At 26.7% G+C, this 15,650-nt stretch overlaps 1 protein-coding gene across 1 annotated transcript in view; it reads right to left on the bottom strand.

The window, feature by feature from the left end:
• LOC135924642 (death-associated protein kinase related-like) overlaps positions 1-12,029 on the bottom strand; it is a 33,959-nt gene extending 21,930 nt beyond the window's left edge. The window contains exon 1 of the mRNA XM_065459736.1: positions 11,903-12,029. The gene's annotated coding sequence lies outside the window, so the exon portion shown is untranslated. The remainder of the gene's footprint in view (positions 1-11,902) is intronic.
• Positions 12,030-15,650: the final 3,621 nt, after the last annotated feature.

Below are 15,650 nucleotides of genomic sequence, written 5' to 3'. Positions count from 1 at the left end.
AGGGCAAGATAGAGAAATCATTGTAACGAAAAGGTGGCAACTTAAGAGAGCAGAGGCGTAGCCAGGATTTTGCTAAGGGAGGGGGAGCACTATAAGGTAGGTTTTCCCTCTATAAATTCTATTGGAGGTCTTTAGGCCAACTTATTGTAGGTTTTTGGGGGAGAGGGGTGAAGAGCGTGTAGGGAGTAAATATTTTATTCGCTTAAGATAATATTTACGAGAACAAGTAAATTTCCGAAGGGGGGGTGGGGGGATTTCCCTCCCTCTGGCTACGCCTATAAGTAAATTGCCAAAGTAACATGGGGGGAGGGGGTAAAATTTTAAGTAATGGCGGATGAACTTATGGGAGTATGCACAATTATGATTCCTAATACGTCGATCTTGAATCTATAACACATTTAGGCTACTCTGTTGGCGGAAACTGTGCCATTTAGAACTTCTTCCAAAAAACTGACAAAACTCTGGCTCAAGCTGAAGAAATATTACCTTTTTGCCAACTCATCAATCGTATATCATTAAAAAATATATATATAACATCCCTAAAATCTTATATCTTATACGCATTGCGCTCTACAACCATCTTCAAATTTTCAAAGGCACTTATGAAAATAAAATTTGCCGCTTATTGAATAAACACTCAATTTAAAATTTAACAGTTCCTGGTCTTTTATGCAACCCGGAGGAATCGGGTAATGATCTCCAACGGCCTTTGCAATAAGTGGATTTATTTCTTCACTTCTTGCACGCAGATCGTTAAGAATCAAACTAACGATCAAGCCAACGATCTCCTAGATGGAGCAAGGACCAATCAACCCTGCCTAATATCCCTCGCCCGACAAATGGATTAGGATGCTCATCTCGTTGAAGGTTCGATCGATAACCTTAAATAGAGCATTCATGAAGTTGGGTACGCTCTATTTTCCCACCTGAACAGCGGGAATGGCTACGAATTTGTAGAGGCAATTCCCTCCGAGAATTTAGGCCTTCTTTTATCCAACGAAGAAATTTGCTAAGGCTTAAGACATGCCACAACTTCGTGACAGCATATTTATGCAAAGAATACCGAATATACACCAACAACAAAGGTTTACATAGTCTCCATTACTAATACTGTAAAGGCCGTTTCCCTCGGCATTCTCAGTGCAACGATCCATAAAATGGGCTTTAACTTCAGCAAGTATTCAATCTAAACTAAGCCTAAAGAGCTCTTCAAAACCAACGATAAAAGCCCAGACGGTATAACCTTAATCCCATTGACCATGGGTCAATTCTATCTAAGTTTCGGGCTTTTCGTATACCAACCTTATTTCTCCATCTAACATAAGCAAAGATGGACTCTACTGATATCTCAGCGATTACTGCTCGCCATAAACAATATTCGATTAAATTATTTAAGTTTCTTCTCTTCATGTAATTATCCTCCTTTTTTTCTCCAATTATGGTTTTTTTAATCTGTCTATTTATATTATTTTAATGACTTTCTAAATATATTTTCATGGTATTGTATGTCATTACGTTAATTTTGACCTAAGTTTTAACCCGAAAGAAATTATATTAATTTTTGATTGTCCTTATATGGGTTATATTTTTTAAGAACTAAATTTAAAGTAATTGAATTACATTTTAAATATTATTGTTAATTTGTAAGCAAATTGTTAATTTTTATTTGAAAAACTACGTTTATAGGTGTTCCAACATGTGACTAATTTCCTAATGTGACTTATTAGATGTGTTTGATAATCTGCATTTAAAAATTTAATTCACATAAAATACATTTAAAAATTAATATAATTGCTTTCGGTTTAAAACATAGGACAAAATTAACGTAATGATATACAAATACAATATTATACCTATGACCTAAAAAAACATAAGCCTCTTATATAACAATATTTTTATGGGATTTTTCTCTATATATAAAATTATTTTTATTATAATTGTATCTTCATGCATAATTAATAAAATGTTTTAATTAACATTTAAATTTAGGAATTATTATATAGACCCCCTCCCCTTAATCCTAACAGGTATTTTAATATAATAATGATATTTCAAAGGTATAACAAACATGTTAAATGGTGAGAATAGAAATAAAATATAAAAAAAATTTAAAATTTGATAATACTTGTTATCAAACAAAATAAAACATTGGCAAATGATACACGTAAAATGGTATTTTATTAGAAAAAATGTCACTAAAAAAAATTGAAAAAATCACGAAATTTTTTTAATTAATAAAAGAGTATTTTAAATATTTTTCCCATAATCCTATTAACGATACATTAGAAAGTTTTTACATGTAATCTTTTGTCATTGTATTTGTTCCACCTTCGTTTCTTATTTCTTCCTTTCCTGGACCTTTCTATTTCATTATAAAATTTATTTCTATGTGTTTTCTTTCGAGGCAAAGGTCATAAACTTGAGTTTTTTTATTATATACATAATTGATTTGAGATGCGTTATTTATATTTTGTTACAAAAAAATAATGATAGAGTAAAAAAAAATTATTAAAAACATTTTTTAAAGAAATTACAAGTTATTTGGTATATTTATGTCTTCGAACAGATAAATTAATTTTTTTTTAAAAGTTTTATTGTGGGAAGGAATTTTTAAATTTTAAATGATGCTATGTGATATGGTGGTACCAATTAGATATAATAAGAAATATATTTATTTAAAAACTTTATTTTGGATATAATTTAAGTTATATTTTCTGCCGATAAAATATCTGACAAAAGTCGTCGGTAAACTTGAAAGAAATAATGTTTCGGGTGAACTTTTAACATTTTAGGTGAATCAATAAGTCATTAAGGGCATTATGAAGATGACATTTTGTAGGGCAAACGTTTTAGTATTGTCTGCGGAGGATACTTTTGAGGCTAAAGCCCCATCCAAATTTTAGGGAACCATCTAAAATTTCGAAAATACAAATCTTAAAGCAATAAAATATTGATTTTTTATTTTGAGCACTCAGAGCTCCGGCATATTGAAGTTTAATGCAGTCCCTGATATGTTTCCGCGGCCAGAGTTTAAACTCAGTTCAACTTGCAATTTTCAAATTAAATTTTAAGAAAGAGATAATTTGATAATTAAACTGAATACGTATACCCGTTTGGTTCATGGGCATATAATACCTCAGCAGTTAAGAGGGGGCTGCATTTATTAGGAAATTCGTGTAAGTCTTATTTACTATCGAAAAACATTTTTTTTAATAACTGGTTATTTATTGTGTGAACTTGACGGGGACAGAAAATTTCTTTCACTATTATAGTGAGTTCTCATTTATAATCCGAAATAATATAATAATCATATGAAATAAAATTTTGACAAGGTTTAAAATTAATGGAGGTAACGTATAATTTTGTTACTAACAAGACCTATCATATTTTAAAAGATATTTTATAAATTTGAAAAGAAAAATATATATAATCAAAAATTCGCTATAACGAAACATTGTGAAATTGGAAGTGTTAAATTATTTTTTTATAAGCTGTTGTACCTGATATTTTTATAATGATGGGAATCGGACTTTCAGCCGAACGTTTTGCTCACAATTATATAATTGTATAAAAATGGATTTTCAAACTTAATTACCCATTAATGATTTGATAACCTGTATAATAACCATTATTATCAAATAATTTCTTTTTATGAAAATACTACTATTTGTTGATTTTTTATTATAAAATTTTATTGTAAATTTAAAATGATGTACAATAAAATTTTAAACATTTAAAAGAAAAAAAGTATAACTATATTTACAAAATGACTAAAAAAGGTGACTAAATAAATCAATTTAAAAAAATAGGGTCACTAGGAAGGAGTAGATCAGGAAATTAAAGCGGTATATTCCTAAGAGATCCTTTGGTGGAGACAAACCCTCTTGTTAAGATCTCCAGTATCTGATGTTTATCTTTTCCCAGGGTGTCTTATTATAAGATTTCTAAGGTTACGGGCATGAAAATGACTATTGAGGTTGGAGTATTATTTTCTTAAATGGTTTTCAACCTTGTTATATATATATAACTTTGGCAACAAATCAATTAAATATGGTCCTAGACTAGGTTTAGACCAGGGCATCAATGGTGTATTAACGCTGGTATTTTAAAACTATAACTTAAAAATAATTCTTTTTAATATTAAATATTGTCTCCATTATCATATTTATAAGATATTATATTTAAATTTAAAAAATTAATGTCACGTGGATATTTATTCATAGATTGAATATTTATTCTTAGGTTTTTTTAAAAATATTGATTTTTAGTGAACCCACAATATTGGCGAGATTCTATTATTTTTTAATTAAAAAAATATTTTCATTATTGATTTAAATTTATAAAATGTTAATAATGTCAAATAATATATTTGGGCCACCCCTCTTTAGTAAATAATTACCCGCATAGCCCTGCATTGCGCTAACTGTGAAAGCAGGATAACTTTTAGGACTGAATCATTCAACATTCATCATACGTAGGTAGATCGTAGCCAGAATTTAGGGAAAACTTTTTGATAGCTTTTCTTCCCATAAATTGTATTGGAGGATTTTGGACCCGTTTTTTTTGCAGGTCTTTGGCCTGGTTAGCTTTTTTGAGGACATAGGTTAAAGACTATTTTTCCAATTATAGTCTTTATTTTTAGAAGTTATTAATTTATGCTATGCTTTTTAAAACAAATTATTGTTTATAATGAGATATTCTATTTTTATTTTGAAAAGGAAAGGGAGCGGAAGGAATATAGTAAAGGGGGGGGGGGAGATTTTTATTTGCTTAAAATAATATTTATTAAAGCTTATAAATTTACGGGATTGGGAGGGGGGGGGATTTCCCTTCTCCCTTGGATACGTCTATGACCCACTATTTATATTTTGAGATTAGTTTATATTACAATATGGATTTAATTATATGCTAGTCAATCCAGTCTCTATATCTTTGTTATCAAATCACTATTCGTTTTATTCATATTAAAAATTTGGAAATTATAAACTTGACTAATTGGAAGTTTTAGATCATTTGTATACTTCTTTTTTCTTTCCTTTAACCTTTTTTTTATGTATCACGGAATAAATTTATACTTTAAATATTTTCTGTTTAGACAAAAAAAATCAACAAAATTGGATTTTAAGTTTAGCACGCTTAAATAATAAAAGCTGACAACGGACACTAATTATTATACATAAAATATAATTATCATAAAAAATTTCTTTTGCCGAATATTACTTTTATACTCTATGCCAAAAATCTTATTTTAAAAAACAATGTATATATAACCGTTAAATTCAGTATATATTTTAAAAATTTAAGAAATTTTTTCCAATTCATTTGAAATTATTGAATTAATGCATTATTTAAAATGATCCCATTTCATACAATGTGTAAATATTTGAAATATGGTTCGATGCCTAAAGCTAATAATATAAATGGTTTGATGTTTTTCTTTAATATTTTGGCAAAATGTGAATTTTTTACGATATCATTTTATATTAGATTATAATACCTTTTATGAATAAAAATTCCAAAAATTTGGAAAATGGTTGGCGCGGAAAGATTTATTTTCTTTGGTTGGTTTGTTTTTTATTATTCCTCTTTATCTTATCTTAGTTCATTTTTTCTTCTTTCTTTCACTTATATACATACATATTTTTAATAAAATATTAGCCCATAAGAAAAAAATATCTTTGATTTTATTTTAATCATTATCACAAATATATTCACCTGTATCATTATTTAATGTAATTTTTAAAAAAAGATTCCTTTATTATAAAATATTTATACGTACTCAGACAGAGTCAGACTTATTTTAAAATTATTTTCAATTTTAACATGATAGTAGTTTTTAGTGGTATAATGTGCTAAATTTATTTATAAAAATGAATTATTTTATTATTATTTTAATTAAATTTGCTATAATTAAAACAAAATTGTATAAATATATATTTCTTTAATTCTATAACACATTATACAAAAACGAGGTCAGAATTTGTTAAAAATTTAAAAACAAAAAAAAAAGACATTTGATTTATTTTATAATTTAATAAATTATAATTAATACATATATCAATAAAAAAATTAAAAACTATCATGAAAGCCAATGAAATGAATAACAAAAAAAATATAGGCGTTTACCAAGGGCTCGTAAAATAAAAACATTAAAAAAATTTATAAGGTATAAAGAATCGCCTAAAATATGGGGTTTTTTAAGCGCGAATCCTCTTTTTTAGGTGGGAAAAAAGACATGCTTATAAATTAAATTGGAAAGATTTTGGATTCCAAGAGTGTTTGAGTTGAAAGGTTTTATTTTTTTCCAATAAATTAATATTGTTTAAATTTTTGTTATTTTGAAATTGGTAAAAAAAAAATCAAAATTAAAGGTATCAAGTTTAACATATATAAAATGCGTCTGATTCAAATGCAGTAAATAATTAATTAATGGTATCAGTTTATTTTATTAGTATGAGTTTTTTCTATGAAAATGGGAATTGATATCTAAATTTACTTATTAACAAATCCTACTATTACCCCGCCCATTCTATTTATCAGAGACTTACATAGCTGGTGTGGTTTGTAAATGTTAAATAATGGGTGGGCGGGTTAAGGTTTAATGGGTAGGGGAGGGGGGGGGGGTAAAATTTTTTTTGTTATTCCTCTAACATATTCTTTAAATAAATTTAAATCATTATCATTAAAATTTAAGCGAATGCATTTCAAGTATATTTTTTTAAATAATAATAAATAATGCTCCGTCTGCATATTTTCATTGTCATGTTTGTAGTGCTGTAAATATTTCTAAAAAAATCGAACGCGTTCGCGTTTAACGTTCATTGGCAAAAATCGAACGCGTTCACGTTCAAGTTCAAAAAACGAACGCGTTCACGTTCATAAAACCGTTCAAAATTTTATAATTTTTTTTTTAAATTTAATTTAATATAAATAAACTTATATTTTTTAATACAATATATTTTAGCCATGTTAAAAAATAATATAGTTTTATTTTGATAATATAATTGTATATAATATGGCGAATAAAAAGATATTTTTATTTATAAAAAATTTTTCTTATTAAATTTTAATAACAATTGTTTTCTAAATATTTATCTGATAGACAGGATCACTTGGCAGTTAATACGGCATTAGCTACACTAAAAACGCGCTCTACAGGGGCAGATGAGGGGATTGCGGTATTGTACTTAATAAACAGCTCTTTTAACGTGGAGAATTAATTAAAAACATATTGTTTTGTTATTTCCAAAAAATTGAGATAAGCTATACTCCTCCAATCCATTCTCTACTCTCGACAAAAAAAAGATATCTCGAAATTAACAGTTCTCTAGGGTTTTCAAAGCATTTTTTTTAATAACGCTAAAGTTTATTTTTAATAGGTTCGTTCTGTGAAAGTTTTATCCATGGCCATTGAAGTTTGAATGCTGGATGTATAATTGCAGAAAGAACATATTGATCCTTATATATATGTTCAAATCTTTAAAAAAATAAAAATATATAATTAATTGAGAGTGAGGTTTAATACTTTTTATTAATCCCATTTAATACGGCGTCTATCAATGGTTGACCATATTTGATGCCACTAATTTTTTTAATTTTAAAATAACTATCGTTATTGTTGGGGTCAAATATCCCAAATGCATTATTTCTTCAAATTTAATGATTTAAATATCATATAAAATCAAATAATTAATATTAAAATCAAATGTCGTTTTAAATTGGAACCTGAAGATTTTGACAATATAATACTTTTTGGCCATATTTTACACTTGGTAAGCATTGGATTAGTTCCTTCAATATAGGATGTTAATGTAAAACATTTATCATATTTGGCCATAGTAATGATAATTCATCTGATTTTGGATTTTAAGAATCAGATGATGAGGATTAAAAAATACTATCCATGCTTATGCAAATCTATTAAATTAAAATATAAACAATAATATTCAAATTAATAAACTATGTGTTAAAAAAATTGAAATGTGAAAAGGAAATACACAGCCAATTAAAAAATATAAATATTACATTTTTTAAAAAAATTCGGAAATATTAAATTTTTCAAATAAATAAAAATATTTTTAAAATTGAACGAACGTTAAATTCGAACGCGTCCGTTATAAAAAAGGAACGCGTTCACGTTCAAAGTTCGTCAAAAATAAAAGGAACGTTCATCATTTTTTTCAAAAAAACGAACTTCGTTCACGAACGCGTTCAAAACACTACATGTTTGTATTTTTTATATATTGTTGTTTAGCATAATAATTTTATCCCTTGCATGCAATGCACCATGCTTAATTAAAAATAAGTGCACCCTTTATTTTTCTTCCAAATGATTCATCTATCATGCATGCTTTCATTTTTTAAATTTATATCTCATAAATTTCTTATTTTATTTTTTATTCACTTTTTTAAAACTCTCATCAGTCGTCAGAATATTCTCTTATTTAATTGATTTTTTTAAAATATCTATTTTAATAAATTATTTTAAAATATAATTAAAAAGTAATGATTATATATTAATTGAAAACCCTATAAATATTTTATACTATTTTTGATTTGATGAAATAAATTTATCCATCACCTATTTATATCCTTCATTGTGTAATATTGAATTTATACACCTTTTTTAATTATTTCTCTAAATTATAAAATTATTATATTGAATAAGATACTTAACAATTGTTGGGCAAATCAACGGTCGAATTTTTATTTATATAGGTGAAAGTTAAGCAGGGATAGTATTTTAAATTATGGGCGGGCAGTCTAAAAAATTTTTAAAAAATTATGGCAAGCGTGGGGGGGAGGAGGTCAAAAATTCAAAAAAATAGAAGGGACGTTTGTGCGTTAAAAATCTGCCATTGCAAGGCTTTACAGCTCATATTTTCAATTTTAAAAAATTTGCAAAAAAGACAGCCCAAAATTGTTAAAAATAAAAATTTAAAAATTCCGGGCAGGTTTAATAAAAATGATCAAACATAAAAATCTAAGCCAGCCAAAAAAATTTCAGAAATATCCCCAGAGCCAGGCTTGAAAAAAAATTTTTGAAATCTGGACTGAGTCTAAAATCGAAATCTTCGCAGGGTTTCTGATATTTATTTATATAATATTCCTTAAAGTTTATAAGCAAATAAAATTTGGTAAAAAAAAATGTTTTCAAAAGCATAAAAAAAACTTAGCGTTTTTTGGTTAAAGATCTGTCTGCATAATATATTTTCCTGAAATTAACTTTTAAGTTATTATTTGTTAAGAGAATGAGTTTGTTTAACATTGTAAATAATATGGAAAGTCTAGAATATAAGAAAGGAAGAGAAAGAATTATCCCAAAATAGGAATGTAGATATTAAAAATTTTATTTAAAAAAAAGGATCATTATTGGATTGGAATATTCGAGTGTTCCTTTTGAAAATATTACCGCTTTAATAATTAAATTAGAACGGATTATGTATTGTTTTTCTTTGTTTAAGTTTAATTTAATTTTAGAAGAAATATAAATAGTTAGGAAGTTTTAGAAAAATAGATTTAAAAGCACATCCCTTCCTTATAAATCGACAAATCTTAGAAAATTTAATAAAAAGTTAGTTATATTTAATTAAACTAAGATCAGCCTGTATCTATGTTTGATTAAGTCTTCTATCTAGGGCAATTTCTGGTCATCCTAAAAGCACTGTAAATAATTTTGACTTTGAGAAGTTTGTAAAAGAAGATTAGAATTCTATAAAAAATATTTATAACTCTCTCATAGTGTGCAAGCGTTTCAAATGTTCCGTTGGAAGCGCAAATAATGCATTTAAAATGACCTCGTGCAAATTGGTAAAATTACCGTTTGGCGTTAGCAACCATTTTAAAAAACGCAAATAGGTTTGCTTTTTCATTACTTTTTTTATTCTTCACTTTGTAATATATATAACTTACTTATATCCTAAGAAGGAATATTTAGAAATTAAAGAAATAAGAAGGCAGACGATTATAATTTTCAAAGACAAATCCTTTTATAGAACTTATTTAAAATTTTGAATCGACGATATTAAAAGGCAACCTCCAATTAAAACAAGGGACGTTTTTTTTATTAAAAAATTAGGGCAAAACGTAAACACCCAATTTGTGTGCACTATTAGGGTGGCCTTAAAAACGTCGTGTTTTGTCTCTTCATAAACTATTACGCGTTACTCGTTATTTAAATGAAATTTCGCTATTTATTAATATATGGAATTTAACACTTTAATTTTTTTAGAATTTGATCTAGTCGTTTTTCAGAAAATTGATATCAAAATGCAAAAATTTGAAAATACAAATCCCTTAAAAAATTTAAAACGGGTTAGGTGAGGTTCTATTGTGTTGGATTATAACCAGAGTCGAAAATTTTTTATAGCAAAAAATATTTAAGTTATCAACAAATCTTATTATAAAACGCCTTTTATTAACGCCCAACAAAATAGGATGATTATTTTATAAGTTGAAAATATTATCAAAAGAATATCTATATACTCATAAAATAACATTTTTTTTAGCAAAGAATAAAAATAAATTCTGATTTTTATATAAATCATCTGAAATAACTTTTATCACTCTAGGCCAAAGCTTTATTGGGTAATCAAATATGATCTTTGTGCAAGACTACGCTCCCTCGCATAGTGCTCTATCCAGACGGGAATTTTTGTCTAGCTCAATGACCCCGTGACAATCCTAATCTTAATCCACTGGATTATCATGTGTGGAATTAGTTTATGAAAAGAGGCTATGAAATTTAGGAAGCCTTTAAAGTAAAATTATGGAATGTGACCCATCCTTTCGACATTAAAATATCATGTTGGCGGTTGATCAGTGGAAGAGATCGCCAGCTGTTGTACAAAAAAAATGGATAAAAAATTTATGGAAAAAGATGAACGTCCGGTAACATGCTGGATCAATCTAAAGAAATTGAGAATCTTGAGTTATTTTTTGTCAAAATTTGATCTCTTTTCTAAAAAATGCCTTGATTTTTAATAAAAAGTGAGGTTATAAGTTCCATACGCCCTTTGATTTTAATAAAATTTGAAATTTAATTTAAAAAACAGGTAACGCATTTTAAAGTGATAAAAATTTCAAAACGCGACGTTGTTTTAAGCCACCCTGTATAGGCAAGGATTTGAATTAAAATTTTGCTTAATTTTCTTTAAAAAATTTACCCCCATAGAAGAGCCGGTTCTAAAATAGGAATTTTGGCCTTTTTAAAATGATGGTTGATCTTATTATGAGGAAAAGTACCCGGGAGAATCCAATATAAAGGATGATAGCTTTTGAGGTGATATTAACTGCGATCTACACAAAAATATGTACATCACAACAGAGGGAGAGCTACTGATATGCTTTCAGGGACTTTTGCATAACCTAAATCAATTACGATTACCCCATATTTATTCTCCTACCCACCCCCATTAAAACATGAACTAAAATCAAAACTACATCCTCCCCCCCCCCTCTCAATTGTAATGAGGATCGTCACCACCTGAATTTCTTTGCTGAAAAATAAACTGAGATTTTTACTAGGGACGACTTTTAGTCATTCTCGTGACCAGGCTTGGAAGTTAAGATTGATATGTTTCGGTTGTCCTCTAGATCTAATCTCAAATAGTTAAGCAACGAAGTAGACAACAAAAGGAGCACATTAATGCCATGCAAATTTAATTTTATGGCTCTGACTTGGCAGAAATTTATAGGTCCCAGCTAGACCAATTTTTTTTTAATTTTATTTTTAAGCTTGAAAACCGAGATTTTAATTGAAAAATGTACATTTAACAAATTTTTCTTTCACTCGATGATTAGTTATTATTTTTAAAATTGATAAATTATATAGATTTTTTTTTTTGTATATTATCAGTCAGTATCACAATTATTTATAATATTATATATTCAATTTTTTTACCTTTTTCTGCCAGAGGAATTTTCCTAAAAATTAAAAAATTCATTAAAAATATCCGTGAATTTTTTAAATAAAGAAAAGGAATAAAATAATTATAATGTATAAATAAATAATGAAAGTTAAATAAAATAATAATTGTATATAATTAAAATATTTTTTATTTATTTATTTTTATATACATATAAAAGCCTGTCTAATATGAGCTCTAAGCTTGAACACACATTCTTTCTACTTATATTTATTTTTTTAAGTTATAATAATAATGTCTAGTAGATAATTGGATGGAAGAGGTAGAAATAGTAAATTTGTATTTGATACAAAAAAAATATATTATTTAAAATAAATAATTTTTTGCCATAATATTTATTTACCTAAGGTACAAAATGTTATTAAAATTTTAATGATCGGAAAGCGAAGATGGGCTTGAATTAAAAATACTTTTAGGAGAATAATATTAAATCACGAAAGAAAGAAAAGAAACAAATAGAGAGAAGAAGATAAAGAAAATATTTCAATAGGAATGGGCCCATCGCATTATCAAATTAAATTGATTCATTATTCTAATATATTATTTTAACCAATCGCCTGTCTTTTGCATGTGAAAAAAAAAGAGTAAGCATGGAAATCAAAACAGCTGTTTAAAAGATATTAAATATTCCTCTATTCAAACCACTAATTAGAAATTTTTAAAAAATATTCAATACACGTTACTTACATTATATGATGTAATATGATTATATATTTTAAGAATATATTAATTTCATAATTAAACTTTTTTTCTTCAATTGTTTATGTAATAAATATTTTCCATGCATTCTTTATTATAAAGTATAGCAGAGCCAAACCTTTATTTTACCGTTAATTTCTACAAAGTTTACTCTATTCTTAATTGTATCTAGTCTAGTAGCATAACAATAACAAATCACGGGATGCTCCACAGCCGAGCCTTCGCTATATTGGGGTCCCGCTAAAAAAATGGCATATACTAAAAGATTTCCAACCAAGCTCGAGCATAGTTTTTACGCTCTTGCAGCGGCTGAGGAAGAATTAAGCGAATCGTGGTTTGATTGCAAGCTCATAATGAGTAAGTAAAATAATTTTTTAAAAACTTATTATATTAGAGTTCTCCATCGGTCCTCAACATCAATAATATAGTGACCGGCTCGCGGCTCTAAAAAATTAAATTTCTATTAATATTTGATGCAATCATTTTTGTACCCTAAAAAAATTGTATTTTTATATACAGTAATCTGATATGATAACAAGCGTGGGCCTGAAATATAAAAAATTCCCTTTAAACATATATTTTCAGGACAGAACTTAAATAGAACCGTTAAATCGCATTAACCATTATTATTCCTAAAATTTTGTCAACCGTCCCAAATTCAATCCCCACTTTTCTAACATGGAAATGCGATAACTATTGACTTCATGTTTTCTTACACAAATTTTATATAATTTATTACAAAATTTGGGTTAAAATAATTAAAACAATACTTATTGTAGTTAGGCCATGGCAAAGATATATACCTGAGTCCGACCCCGAACTATCAGATATATTATATATTATTTATATAAAATAATTTTTAAACTAAAGCATAATAAAATAAAACCATATTAGAGAAAAATAGACCTAGTCAGAAAAAGGAAATGAAAAATATTTGAAGTGAGTAAAAATATTTTAAAAAAACAGATTATTTTAAATAAAAAAATCAGATTATTTAGAATTTTAAAAAATCAGATTATTTTAAATAAAAAAATCAGATTATTTAGAATTTTAAAAAATCAGATTATTTTAAATAAAAAAAATCAGATTATTTAGAATTTTAAAAAATCAGATTATTTTAAAAAAATTTTTTTAAAATGTTTATGAAAATTTTTTAAATTGAATAAACGGAAACAACGAACTTGTATTTTTACTATATTAACATAAATTTTATAATTTAAAAAAGGCTTTAATTTTTGCAAATAGATTTGTTAAAACATTATTCTTTCTCCTAAAATTCTTCATTATTTCATCGAAATTTAATTTCCTATAACAATCTTTATTTAGTGATAAAATTATAAGAGGATATAAAAAAATCTTTTATGACACTCCTTAACGTTTTTATTAATTATTATTCTACTCAAAACTCATTCACCACAGCATCCATCATTATCAGGTTAATTTGTTCCCAATATTTCCTTTTGTATTTCTACTTAAAGAGGTTTTTACTTTTTCCACATTAGTATTAACTTTAATACCTAGTTTAAAATATGTGCTTTATAGAATACTTATACTATCTCTATATGTAAGAAATAACCATGAAGGGGGGGGGGTGCTTCTCAAGTTGTATGATAACTGATTTTGAACATGATTTTTATACTTGTATTTTTTTATTCTGGTCGCAGGTAGCATATTTTTTATATGAGCTATCCATTTTGGGGGGTTTGTCTTCGACGAAATTTGACAGTAACATTTCGAGTTGCTAGGAATGCAAAGAATGTTCAAAAAATACCCTTTTCTCCTTGTGATCCTTTTATAACAGTGGTCATTATAGTATAATGAATTTAGAAATGAGATTAAAATTGCTCAATTTATGGGGAATAAAAATTTTTATTTATTTATAATTATTTTGAAAATAAAAAATATTTTAAGTTAATTTATACATTTTGTTTTTATACAGATATTATATATATATTCCGAAACCCCATACATAAATTAATATAATTTTTTAAAAAAAGTTAAAATTTTTGCAATATTATTTTTATAAAAAAGGTTCAAGTGCAATTGTATTTTTTATACAAATAATTAAAACAAAAGTTTCAGCTAAGAAAAATATATAAAATTGTAAGTAATAAATGAAGAGTACTTATGATAACATTGGCAATCATTAATTAAAATTAAGTTATAAAATATATTTTTTTTTAAATCGACATAGAGGGAAGAATAGCAACTTTATCTATATGCCTTTCAGCAAAGATTAGTTCCATTGTTAGTTGAATTATTAACCAAGGTTACATATCGCCCGAAACGCTCGTTTAAGATATGACATCCTTGAGGCGTCTTCCTTACCACCCAAAGAGTCTTTGAGAAGTCATCTTTCTTTCAAAAAAAAGACGGAAATGACCGAAAATAAACGATGTATTTTTTAAAACAAATAACCAGTTTAATTTTGAAAAAGCCAATATTTTCTTAAAAGATCAAATGTCCCCTTTATCATTTATTCATAAAATTTTTTTGATAATTCTTAGAGGAGGGTGTTGACTTTTTTTATTCACAAAATATTCAAACACGTCGATTAATTTTTATTTATAAACAAATAAAATCATCCTTTTAAAAAAATGGAAACTCGGAGATTAAGATCAGCTTGGTCTTAGAATTTGAAATGAAAACTAATTATTGAAAAATTTTATAAAATTTACCGAAAAGTTAGTAAGAAAACGGTATACTAACTTTGAGACCATCCCGCCTTAAATATTAAATATGGGACAGGCGCATAATCGAATATATCAAATTTCGCTAGTCTTCTAGATAACCTCCCCCCCCCCCACTCCTCCATTAAGCAAATGATATGGGACCATGTTAATAAACAAAATGTAAGGGGATATAATTATATATTGATTAGACGAAATTGCCTCGTATCCACTTCCCCACCCCACCCCGTTATAGAGGGATCTTCTCTAAATAGTATAACTAATAGAGTTTTTTGTAATTTTTCAAAACTAAACCTCTAAGTTAGTTAGTCTGTTTTTTTTAAACTTTCACTCT

Source organism: Gordionus sp. m RMFG-2023, chromosome 1, assembly GCF_954871325.1.
Source record: "Gordionus sp. m RMFG-2023 chromosome 1, tfGorSpeb1-WG-v2, whole genome shotgun sequence".
NCBI lineage: Eukaryota > Metazoa > Nematomorpha > Gordioida > Chordodea > Parachordodidae > Gordionus > Gordionus sp. m RMFG-2023.
Note: the sequence above shows the minus strand (reverse complement) of the source record. Positions and strands in the feature narration are given on the sequence as shown.